Raw genomic sequence first — 13,931 nt, 5'->3', positions numbered from 1 at the left:
TTGTCCAGGAAAACTAAATCCCACCGAATTGTTAAGTCGCAATTTGGTTGGGGAAAATAGTGGCTCAGATTTGTTGGGCAGTGCTGGCTCAGTGTTAAATTTCCACATTTGGTTGTGTCTATGAGTGGTGTGCCTGTATCTTGCTTAGTTGCTTAGTTGTTTCCAGGAATACTTTAAGCCGTGGGGCCAGGACCGTCTTAGGTCTTGCCATTGGCTTCAGCTTAAGGCGGCCAATGGATTGTCTATTCCTTACCTTGGTTACGTCAAATTGGATGTTGAACTTTGTGGTCGAATGGTTCTGAAGTGTGGTGTGTTGGTAGTCCGGTATCCTCCTGGTGGTGTCTGTGCTCAAGCCCCGGGTGTGTTGGGCATAAACGTGTTGAGCCTACCAGGAGCTTTTGAATAGTATGGGCTTTCTCTGTTCCATTCTCTGTCTGTGTCTGGTGCTCCCAAAGCTGTGTTTCAAGCGTTACAGTATTGTCACCAGGTAAGTGTTAGGACTCCTGGCGAGGGTATAGGAAAGGTGAAGGTGCGTGGTCCCCAAGCCATTTACATTCCTGGGGGTGTGATGAAATTTGTAGCGGCCACCTGTTCTGACTCCTTTTCTAGGGGGGTTGCATTTTTGGAGCCCCCTGATGTGGGGCTGTTGATTTCACCAGCTTTGGTTAAAGTAATTAGAGGAACTGTTTACATACTGGTTAATAATGTTGCGACTACTGAAGCCTTCCTATTTCCCCGGCGAGTGATTGGTACATTGGTTGCTTGCCTCCAGGCGCTTCGGAGATCAGGTTTGTTCAATTACTTCTCAAGTGGAGGTCTCATATGTGCATGAGCAAATTGAGGCTTTAGATTTGTCCTGCCTATCAAGTGATGAGCAGACTAAGGTTAGGACTCTCCTATTAAAATATCAATCATTTTTTTCTACTTTTGAAGGCAATTTTGGCTGCATTGATGTGCTTTCCCATAATATTTCTCTTCTTGATGACATTCCAGTTTAACAGCGTCATAGGCGTATACCTCCTTCAGAGTATGAGGTGGTAAGGGCACATATTAACCAGTTACTTGAGACCCAGGTAATTAGGGAGAGTTGTAACCCATATGCTTTTCCAATAGTGCTGGTTATAAAGAGTAGTCTGCATATGTGTATAGATTACCGTCAGTTAAACTCCAAAACCAGGAAGGATGCGTTTCCATTGCCACGTATTGAGGAGTCATTGAATATGTTGACTAGTGATGTTGGTTCTTCACTTTGGATTTAGCTAGCAGTTACAATCAAGTTCCTGTTACCGAGAGGGACCGTCAGGTTTTGCATCCCATTTGGATTGTTCGAGTTAAATCGGATGCCATTTGGGCTCTGCAATGCTCCTAGTACATTTAAGAGGCTAATGGAACGGCTGTTCTCTATCACTCTGCCATCCAGTTCATAACAAATGCTCCTTTCAAAACTCATGACTGTACCCTGTATTCTTCTCTCAACCTTTCTTTACTGCACACCTGCCATAAAATCCACTGGCATATGGGCATTTACAAAACTTCCCTCAGTTTGTCCCCTCCTTACTTACAAGAATTGTTACACTCTTTTCCTTCTGGGTACAACACCCGTTTTGCTAACCTAATTCCTCTTTATTTGGCCTGTTGTCTTTACAGAACGCTGCTGCTAGAGACTGGAATGACCTGCAGAAAATGTTAAACCTGGATAATCTTATTCCAAAATCTGCTTTTCAATCTCGGATCTCAGCTTACTATAAAGATGTGTGTTTATGTTGACTAGCTGCTCTTACTCATTGCTGTTCCATTGTTTATATAACATTTTATGATTTTTTTGGTAAATATGTAACTTATTTACTGTTTTTGCTTTTATTTTTTTTTCATAATTTTGTTTATATTGTATATACTGTATGTATACAGTCTTGGATCCAAGATGGCGGCGCGGCAGTAGCACGCAGCGGCCACTTCGAAACCAAAATGGTGCTAGGTTGTTTATGTTTTGTGTGTAGCGTGTTTATTTTATCCTGTGTATTGATATCGTCGCGACTGGTGTCCGCACATACAACCGCCAGACACTTTTCCACTAAAATCACCCGGTTAACGACATCCACGATGAGCTGCGGGAAAAGCTACGAGACCTCGGCTTGCTGCGTGAACCAGGCCTCAAAGCCTCGGCGTTGCCTGATGCCGGCGGCCAGAGAAAGGGACATCGGAAGCGGTGCGCGAGGAAGCGGAAGCGCGGCAAACGGGCGGGAGTCTGTGCTAGGCTAAAAACAAACCCTAGCCGGCCGGCTCTCTTGTCCATCATCCTATCCAACGTCTGCTCCCTGGACAATAAACTGGACTATATCCAACTCCAGCAGGCTACACAGCGTGAAGTTAGAGAATGCTGTGTCTTCGTTTTCACAGAGACATGGCTCAGCGACAGAGTACCAGACGCCGCTATTCAGCTAGATGGGCTAGCCTCGTTTCGCACCAACAGAAATGCTGCTCTATGCAGTAAGACTCGCGGTGGCGGCTTGTGTGTTTACATCAACACGAAATGGTGCAAGAACTCTGTGCTAGTCTCTAGTTATTGCTCATCGCTGGTGGAGTTTGTGACTGTTAGATGCAGACCTTTTTATTTACCATGGGAATTCACCACCGTTTTCATTATCGGAGTGTACATTCCACCTAGCGCTAATGCTAAGGAAGCGCTATGGGAACTGTATACAAAGATCAGTGAACTGCAAAACACACACCCGAATGGACTGTTTATTTTGCTGGAGATTTCACCCATGCAAATCTCAAGTTAGTGCTTCCTAGATTCCATCAATATGTGGACTTTGCAACGAGAGGGGAAAACACGCTGGATCTCGTTTACACAAACATCCCCGGCGCATATCGGGCAGAGCCCCGCCCCCACCTTGGCTACTCAGACCACATCTCTGTTATGCTAATTCCAGCATACAGACCACTCGTCAGGCGTTCAAAACCGGTTCTGAAGCAGGTGAAAACCTGGCCAGCAGGAGCCATCTCTGCTCTTTAGGACTGTTTCGAGAACACTGACTGGAACATGTTTAGGGAGGCTGCAACTTACGGTGACTTCACTGACTTGGAGGAGTACACGTCATCAGTGACCAGCTACATCAACAAGTGCACCGATGACGTCACTGTCTTCAAGAACATCATCTCACGACCCAATCGGAAACCGTGGATTACAGCGGAAGTGCGTGCACTTTTGAGGACCCGAGACTCTGCCTTCAAAACGGGAAACAAGGTGGCGCTTAGAAGAGCAAGGGCCGAACTTTTTCAGGCCATCAGAGAGGCGAAGCGCGCACACGCCCAGAGAATCCACAATCACTTCAGGGACAGCGGCGACACACGGCGCATGTGGCAGGGATTACAAGCTATCACTCACTACAGGACTACATCACCGGCCTGTGACGGTGTTGGCTCCCTTTCAGATGCGCTGAAAAACTTCTACGCTCGGTTCGACAGGCAGAACGACGTGGCGGCGAGGAAGTCCACCCCTCCTCCGAACGACCAGGTGCTGTGTCTCACTACAGCTGAGGTGAGGAAAAGTCTACACAACATCCCAGGCAGAGTGCTCAGAGAATGTGCGGAACAGATATTACAGTTCTTACCGTCATCTTCAACATCTCTCTGAGCAGTGCCGTCGTTCCCACGTGCTTCAAGGCCACCACCATCGTCCCCGTGCCCAAGAAGTCTACTGTGTCCTGTCTCAATGACAACTGTCTCATTGCACTTACTCCCATCATCATAAAGTGCTTCGAGCGGCTCGTCATGAGACACATCAAGACCCTGCTGCCCCCCTCACTGGACCCACTACAATTTGCGTACTGTCCTAACCGCTCAACGGACGATGCCATCTCCACTACACTCCATCTTGCTCTCACACACTTGGACAAAAAGAACGCATACGTTCGAATGCTGTACATAGATTTCAGCTCAGCATTCAACACTATCATCCCCCAACAACTGTTCAGGAAGCTGAGCCTGTTGGGCCTGAACACCTCCCTCTGCAACTGGATCCTGGACTTTCTGACCGGAAGGCCTTAGTCAGTACGGATCGGTAACTGCACCTCCAGCACCAAAACATTGAGCACTGGGGCCCCACGAGGCTGTGTGCTCAGTACCCTGCTGTTCACACTGCTGACTCATGACTGTGTAGCAACATCCAGTTCAAATCACATCATTAAGTTTGCTGATGACACGACCATGGTGGGTCTCATTAGCAAGAACGACGAGTCAGCGTACAGAGAGGAAGTGCAGAGGCTAACGGACTGGTGTAAAGATAACAACCTGTCTCTGAATGTTGACAAGACAAAGGAGATGGTTGTTGACTTTAGAAGGACATGAGGCGACCATTCTCCGCTGAGCATCGACAGCTCTTCTGTGGAGATCGTCGACAGCACCAAATTCCTGGGCGTCCACCTGGAGAAGGACCTCAGTTGGTCCCTCAACACCTGCTCCCTACACAAGAAAGCCCAACAGCGTCTCTTCTTTCTGAGAAGACTGAGGAATGCCCAGCTTCCACCACCGATCCTGACCACCTTCTATAGAGGAACTATTGAGAGCATCCTGAGCGGCTGCATCACTGTCTGGTTTGGGAATTGTGCCATCTCGGACCGCAAGACCCTACAGCGGATAGTGAGGACAGCAGAGAAAATCATCGGGGTCTCTCTCCCCTCTATTGAAGACATCTACACCACACGCTGCATCCGCAAAGCACCAGCATTGTGGCTGATCGGACACACCCCTCTCACACACACTTCACACTCCTGCCATCTGGAAAAAGGTAGTGAAGCATTTGGGCACACACAGGGAAAATTCCCCCTTTATCCATGATTGGCCGTATTAACTCCATTAAAATGGTGTCCCTCCCCAGATTTCTTTATCTGTGTCCAAATTTACCTATCTTTCTCACATCTGCATTTTTTAAAACCTTGGATTCAGTTATTCTTTCTTATATCTGGAATTATAAAACTCCCAGGATATCTAAAGCTCACCTGCAAAAGCCCAAATCTCAAGGTGGGCTTGGCCTTCCCGTGTTTAGACAGTTCTACTGGGCTGCTAATGCGAGAGCATTAATGTATTGGAACACCTGCCGCACAATGGATCATGCACCTGATTCCCCTCTGTGGGTAAAAATGGAAGCTAACTCAGTTGGTGACTCTTCCTTACAGGCCTTGCTGTTCTCTAAGCTGGGTAAACCTAACACTCTAAGTTATATAACAAGAAACTCTATCAGAATTCTCAACCAGATCAAGAAGGTGCTCAATATACCCGAGACTTCAGTAAGAACCCCCATCTGTTTTAATCATTCTTTCCTGCCACCATGGTCAGACAAATGCTATGATGCTTGGAGTAGGAGTGGACTAACTACCATCCAAGATTTTTATATTAATGGTAAATTCGCCTCCTTTGATCAGATAAGGGACAAATTCCAGCTTCCCAATTCACATTTTTTCCGCTATTTACAAGTTAGGCATTATGTCAGAGATAAAATAAAAAACTTTGAAAGTATACCAATCCAACATCCTTTCATTGACGTCTTGGTGCGTCCCCCTGACTCCAGACAGATGGTCTCATCGTTTGTATCCGTTTTCAGCAGTCGAGTTAAAACACCTACTGACCATCTACGAAAGGCGTGGAGTAGCGAGTTGGGCATTGACCTGTCTGAATCCTTGTGGACTGAAATTATGGCCAGAATACATTTTTGTTCCATTAACAGTAGACACCATTTAATTCAGTTTAAAGTCATACACCGTCTTCACTACTCTAAGTCTAAACTGCACAAGATTTATCAATCCGTTTCAGCTCAATGTGACAGGTGTAAAATTTCAGAGGGTACCTTGTCACACACTTTCTGGCATTGTCATAAACTTACAGGATATTGGTCAGACATTTTTCCTTGGTTTTCCAAAGCATATGGCAAAGATATTAGTCCTCATGCTGAACTAGCAATCTTTGGTTGTTCAGAATCAACGCTACATCTACCTAAAGCCTTACAGAAATCTTTAATGCTTTGGTATGAACGGCTAATAAATGAAAAAAGGCTAATTTTAACAGACTGGAAATCTCACTCTGCGCCATCTTTTCAAAGGTGGATTTTGGAAATAGTGTCTATTATCCGGATGGAAAAATTAAGGTACACACGATCCAACTCCTTGGATACATTTTTCGATATTTGGAGTCCGTTTCTTTCCTATCTGGAGAACGACAAAGACAGGAATACTGTTCATATTTAACAATTCATAACCTACTATTGCATGTTGTACATTTATTGTACCCCCTGGCAGCCTAGTTATTTAGTTATCTATTTTTTAAGTTTATTTATTTATTTTTAAGTGTATGTGCGTAATCATTTAATTGTTAGTTTTGGTGTGTGTGTTTTTTTATTTTTTATTTTTTGTTTTTTTCTAATTATTATTATTATTTTTTTTTTTCAGGTACTGTGTGTAGTAAATTTGTAGTTATGTTTCAATCTGTTGGTTGTTAATAATGTAAAATTAATAAATATAATAAAAAAAAAGAAATAAAAAAAAGTACAAGAGCCAATTCCTGGTAGTGTGCATGAATGGGTACAGGAGCATTAGTGTTAGTTCTGACATGCCGAATGTGTCTCTGCCCAATTGCCTTTAATCAGTAACTGTGCACCCTGATTCTGGGGTTATTGAACCCAGTAATTTGGTAGATGACCCTGAGGTAGAACTACATCTGGTATCTACTGTAGATACAGGCTTTTGCTGCAGGAGCCTAAAAAGGAGTGAGAATTAATTGCAATAGGTGGTTTATCTTCTAGCCACTCTGTGTCTAGTTCTGTAACTGCTATTTTTAGACCTTGGAATTAAGTTTGGCAGTTGAAGTTCATCATCCGGTCAATGACGAAAAAAGGGAGGTGTTTGGTTTGTTCCAGCGTGTGTGGAATTTCAGTAAATTTAGCCTAGTGATTTGCTTTAGCTTAGTGTTTTTTTTTCTCCATGTGTTTTGTTTTAGTTTCGTTTTGTCTACATTGTTTATTTCTGTGTTTTTATTAGTTCTGTTGCTTTGCTTGTGCTGCTGCTTTGGGCTGCTTTATTTACTTTCATTCACGCTCAAGCATAACCAATAGTGCATGTTGGGTAAAGCACACATCTAGCTTTACAAAACATATTGTATTTATGTACTTTTGACCAGGTTTACACTTTTAAACAGGCACTTTCCCACTCAATAAATATCTGCAACGACCCTTAGATTTGTTCTGTATGGTACACAAGAAGAAAATTACTTTCCTTAAGCTATGTTCTTTCAAATCTCTGAAATGTAGTTGTTTGTGTATTTAAATGAGAAGTACATTTGGTGTTTCATAGAAATGTATTGTTTTGGGTGTGGCCGATATGAGTGTCAAACTGCTAGCTCCTACTTTATCTTTAAAACCGTTATTCAAAAAATCTATGGGTGAGGTGGCATTATGTTTTTAAAATCTATGATGTATACTAGCTTAAATGCAGATATTGCATTTAACAGATATTGTTGACTCATTTTCAATGCTGGAATTCTGTTACATTCCAAGCGATAGGAGTTAACACTGCTTTGCAACTTTAGGTTAATAGTTTTTGTTTATTGTGCCAATAAAAAAACATAGACACACAGATACAAATGCATTCCTATCAACCCAAATGCAATTGGAGACGCTTCTGAAGTCATTCAGACGGGTGTAATGGTAATGTGGGCTCTTTACAAGATTAAATAATTTTATTCAAAGTACTGTACATTGCTGTTATAGTTCTAATTAGACAGTTAGTAAAAGCCACTGGACAATAACCAGGATCATTTATTCATTAACAGTAATTAGTATAATTCATATAATGACAATAATTGTACAATCACACATACAACTTGTTCTGAAAGCCCCAGGGTGTGTGTCTGTTTGGTAAGGATACAAGGGCGAAGGTCTAAAATTAAAGAATGCCCCTTTGATTAACTTACTGGAATGAAAAGAAAGCCGTGAAAGGTTTTCACATTGTCTATTTTTTACCACTGTGGTAAAATGGTCTTACAATTATAAATGTATACAGTTATAAATGGTCTTACAGCTTATAATTATATACAGTATACACATTAAATAAAATTTTAATAATAATAATAATAGTAATAATATGAAAAACATAGCCAATAGGGTAGTTTTTACTAAGTTTAGCAAATTACAAAAAGGACATTTTGGACAATGCACCTCAGACATTTGGGTTTGACAACCATGAGCCCTGATGATCTTTTCTTCTGCTGTGTGCAAATAAAATTATGTGAAGTATCCATTTTACAGTAGATATGGTCTGTCCTCTGTAAAAGGCCAGATATTGTACTAAGCTTTTGATTGAATTACACAATAGATAATTTTGCCTAAGGATGGGAACATGTGATTTTCACCTTTCTATGAAAAACAAAAATTGAGTTATGTGAGAAAAATCAGTTCCAGCCCTGAAGGTTTCTGTGTTCCAAATCCTTCCCAAAGTGATCGGGTAGATGCTGCTTTATGCCTGGTTTGCACATTTAATGTGACCATCAGCGAATTGAGTATTCTGTATTTAAAGATAAAATGGTACAGATGTACAGTAAAGAAACAGCTGCCATATAATATAATCTTTGTCTTATCTGTGCCCTGTATGCACACAAGCTATGGTTCACATGATAGCCAGTATTCAGTCAACTTTGTCTACCTTTGTCCAACGTGCACTATCCACAGTAAGTCTTTTAGATAAGTCCATTTGTTCTCAGCATGTGTTTAAATGTGAGGTAATCTTTCTAGAAAAAATGCTATAAAAGCATTCATTGCATTGTACTAGATTGCTGACAGACATGCCTGAAGGAGCATAAAGAGTCAATCAGAAATACAGCATACTGTATTGCTAATTCAACAAGGAATTTCTGTTTGCAGCCAGGGTCATAAGCAGGAAAATAAATTCTATGGGTTTTTTTTTTTTGCAGTACAGATTTATTTAATTAAACATTCACATACTAGGCTTAATAAGGATTTTTACAGTAATATTCTAGTTGTTTGTTTCTGTTCCTTTTCCTAAACTTTCCAATGAAAAAGAAACACAGATATGAGAGCACCCTGGGACATAGAGCAGCCACACATTCCACCATCAACAGGCCTGAGTTAACGCATGAGAGTGTCAGGGGTCACAGCATACAAATATTCTAGTTCACATAACGCTCTATTGTTGTAAACTATCCAGATTTGATTTGAGGCTTTGTAAGAGAACGCTCTGTTCCCTGCTGTAAATAGCTTGCAACTATTCAAGGTGTTGCAAAACATTTAAAACCAGCAGTTCACTCAGGCACAGTGGGGCTTTATAGGTTAACAGTAGTATTTTAGATTTATTATGAAAATTGCAATGTATATATGTTAGGGGTGATGTGGTCACATGTGATTCTGGTAAAGACTCCATCAACATACAGACTGTGAGGCATTAGAGTAATCCAACCTAGAGGTAACAAGCATGATCTAGTTTTTATGCATCATGTAACTGTTCATTGTTCATTTTGGAAATATATTTTAGATGATGGAAGAATACCTTAGTAATATTATTTACATGAGCTTTAATTGAAAGACTAGAATCAATTATTGCTGCACATGTTTTTCTGTGATGTTTTTCTTGCGGCTGAAATTGTCTGAACAAAATAAATTTGCCAAAAACAATTTTGCACACAAGTCAGAATAAGGAAATAAAAAGGCAAATTAGAATTACTATATAATAAAAAAATTCATTTATAGCTGCTTGTAGCTATTATATGAGTACTACTGAGCTGGTGTCTCTCATCTGGTTTTGCTGAAACATTAATTTGACGTCAGCAGTTATATATATATATATATATATATATATATATATATATATATATATATATATATATATATTGTAGCGTTTTACCGCTAGAAAGAACTTGGAGAGCTTTGCACAGTCACTGTATAGCGTGAGCGGCACATTCACACGAGACCTACGCAATTCAGCCCAAGCATGAACCAGAGCACATTCAATAGGTCACACACATTTAACACACACAAACATGGCCGAAGCCACTAGCCCAAACAACCTTTCCCAACAGGGTGAACACAGAAAACCTCCCCCAAGGTATGATGGTCATCAGCCGCTGCCCCGCCTACGCCACACTGCCCCCACCCAAGCTGTGACCGTCCCCGGTCACCATGACTCTCTCAGTCTCAGATGCTTGAAGGCAGTCGCTGCTGGCTTTGTAAACGCCAGAGTCCTGTTGTGGGCGAGGGAGGAGCGCAACATTTGTCCTGAGGCAGTCCGGCCTCCGCAGAGTTCGATGTTTCGGGAGCAAGACCACTTGCACCCGCCCTGCCAACCACACCCGGTAGACGACATCGGAGCAGCTGAGCAATTACCGTACAGGGGCCCACCCAGTGGGACATAAGCTTGGCCGAGAGCCCAATCTTTTTTCCGGAGGAATACACCCATACCTGCTCTCCAGTAGCAAAGTCTCGCCCCCGGCTGTTAGTGTCCACGCCCATACGCTCCATAGGTGCCCCCCTTCTTTGCTGTGCAGAGGTTGCATCAGTGGACAAAGAGTTTACTGTCGGTATGACAGCCCGGCCAGTAGAAACAAGCGGGCAAACGCCGCAGGGTTTTAATCACCCCGAAGTGTCCCGAACCGGGTTGTCCAGGCAATCAGTTGATCATGGTCTAGCTGTGGCACCAGCGAAACAACTACGGTTGGTGCTCTAGGCGACGCAGTAACTCGGCTGCACCCCGGCTCGGACGGCTGATCACCGCCGGAGAGCCCGTAGGACTGCACAGGGAGAATGTTCTAAGTTGAGGGTTCTACGTCGCAACCGCACACACGCTCTTTAACTCGCTCGCAGTACCGACCACGCGCTTTGCTGCACGGCCGTCGGGATAAAGCGTCGCCGTTAGCGTGTAATTTTCCCGCTCTGTCTGCTACCGGATGTTTACATGGCGCGACTACCAGAAGTTCCGCCCCCCCGGGTATTAGCAACCTGGCTAACCCGATGTTACCACGCAGAGTTCAATGCAATCCTCCTCGATATTCCACACAAAGAATTCATGTAAATGAATCTGCTCACCTATTTCTACTTGGACCGTGCGACAAGTCCATATCTTCACGTAGCTCCCAGAAACGGTGCAAATTTTGAAGGCTGGATCAGGCAGTGTGCAAACGTGCTCACTTTGTCCCAGTAATCCACAGCACAACAGCGAAACCGTAGAACCCGTCTCCGCGATCGCCCGTAGTAAGACGTTATCCAGAACACAGTTTACATAGACTCCAGTGCGAAGTCCCGACCGGAAGTTGAATCCACTAGCTGGGGGAACAAGAACGGTTGCGGGAGGCGGCTTCCCCTTAGCACCCCCCAGAGCTAGTTTAACGGTTGCTGGGGTACGCGTGGTCGGTACTGTTCCTCAGGCCTGAGAACGTTGCAACGGTAGTCCTGAGGTGCCGTGGCTTGGCGTTGCCGCGAAACTTCAGAGACTTGTTCGTTGTAACTTCGACCAGTCCTTCCACTCATCGGCCCTGAGGTCTTGCAGCGAGAGTGCTACTCTGACCGCGGTTTCCGCCGGAGACCAGCCTGCGAAGTCGGCGGCTAGCTCTACCTGCGCAAAGAATGCGTAGGGTTCGACGGCGCCGTTGTAGGAGGAAAGCCGCAGCTGCAGCTCGCCTCGCCTTGCGGGGCTGTAGCTTGCGGGGCGGAATCTTCATTTCACCGCTCTGCTTCGGTCGCCCTGGTTTGCTCACGCTAGCCCCATCAGGAAGATGCTCTTTCTCCTTGCGTAGTTGCTCTGCTACACGGTGGGTTACTTGGATCTTTTGTAAGTCCTCGATAGTGCACTCAAACTCGGAATTCTCCATCCCACTTCTGACACCAATGTAGCGTTTTACTGCTAGAAAGAACTTGGAGAGAGAGAGAGAGAGAGAGAAAGCAATAGGCCTAGGACAGAACCTTAACTTTACCATAACAGAACCTTTACTTTAAAGTAAAACTTTACTTACATTTAAAGTATTTACCATTTACATTTACAAGCTAATAACAATTAGGAACGTAAGAGCTAAGCCAGGAAAGGGACATTTTATTAAATGGAACATTTATCAAGAGAATAGTATTATATCGTGTCAAAAGTTCAAGAAGCACAAGCAATGACACACAACCCTGAGCAGAGATCAGTAGATTATTTACTACTATAACCAGCACTGTCTATGTGCTATGAGAAGGAATAATGACTAATATGTTTTATGAATATTCTTCCTAGGTAGGATGCGCATAACTGCTGTCCTACAACATTTTCAAGCATCTGTGAGATAAAGGGAAAGTTTGATAATGGCCTATAATTGGACAGCTGACAGGTGTAAAGGTCAGGTTTTTAAACCACGGGGTTAATAACTGCTAGATGATAATGGCTAATAAGTGATTAATGAATGAAGGTAGGAATTGATTCTTTTTGCTTAAAAAAAAATGCTGGTATCATCTGCCTAAAGAAACACGTAGCTGAAGAATCCACTACAAGTTGATTTTAATAAAAAAATGTGACATTTCTTATTTTCTGAGAAAAAACTAAACAATGACATTTACCATTTTTAAGCATTAGTGAGATTTTATAGTGACCAAACTTTATTTTAGATTAAAACACCAAAGCCCCATGGTAACAATCTATGGTTTGTAGTGCTCCTGGTGTATGAGAGCCAAAAATTGTACAGTCAGAGGTTCTCTCTGGTTTCTGTAGTCTAATGTGTCCCTCTAGTGGTGGTGGTGTTTTGCTTAAATAGTTACTGTGAACCCTGCACATGCATACATTATTACATTTAAAATATTCCATGTTTGATCCTGATCTGGGGTTTTTGTTCTTCTTATATGCATGTAGGTTTTCTTCAGGTTTTCCACCACAGATCCCTGCATAGCTCCCTGCCATGTGTGGTTTATCACTGAGCACCATGCACAAAGCTGTAGGGCCCTACATACAGTAAGTGTTACAGAAGTTACATTTACAATTATGTAAGGCCTCTTGTGTCAAAGTGTGTGTGAAAGGCGAGAGGACGAAGTGGAAAACATTTCTGGTCACACATTGAATTAAAGGTCCTACACATTATATTTTTCATTAAATTTTAATATGATCTTTAGGGTCCTAATGAAAAGTTTGTATTATACGTTAATTAAAAATTCAAAAGGATTGTGTAAAAAAACCACTACTTTTACCTGGTAAAAACTAGCTCTGTTCTCAGCAACCTGTTTCAGTACATGCTAATTTAAATGCTCATGACCTCTGCTGAGCCCGCCCCCCCCCCAGTTCTGTGGGGCGTGACACGTGGGGTATAGCCACGGAAGTGTAGTCCAGTGCGGGCAGTGCTTTGTGGATAATGCAGTCCAAACTGGAAAACTATGGATTATAGAGCCCGAGCCTGTTTTCTTCAGTCGTTTTTGGTTTGATTTAAGTACGGAACCTACGCGGAAGTTTGTAATATCGCCTGACAACGCAGAAATTAAAAGAATGGACATGCATCGACTCGATTTGTCTTTCTCATCACTGCATGGGCATGAATTAACGGGCTGTTTCACTGCCGCGAGCAACAACAACAAAAGCGGAGAAACTTACCGAGAGAGATACGGACGCGATGTGTTTACTGATGTGTTTACATGACTTCTTAATCTTCGACAGACATCGTTATAAACCATCTAATGTAACAAAGGTAAGCATAATATAGTTTTCCGACTACGTACACAGTTTGCAACTAGACAGTCACCTTAATGCATTGTTTATTATAAACGGGCGATTAGGAATTATATAGAGACGGATATACACAGAGAAGAAGCCATAACCATGTTCTATTAGAGTGTAAGTTAACTTACACTCCGCATTCATCGTAATTATTAGAAAAGGCGATCTGCAAAGAGTCATAGTAAAATAAATTACACTCACCGAGCC

This window comes from Clarias gariepinus, chromosome 21 (genome assembly GCF_024256425.1).
Source record: "Clarias gariepinus isolate MV-2021 ecotype Netherlands chromosome 21, CGAR_prim_01v2, whole genome shotgun sequence".
NCBI classification, from domain to species: domain Eukaryota; kingdom Metazoa; phylum Chordata; class Actinopteri; order Siluriformes; family Clariidae; genus Clarias; species Clarias gariepinus.
Note: the sequence above shows the minus strand (reverse complement) of the source record.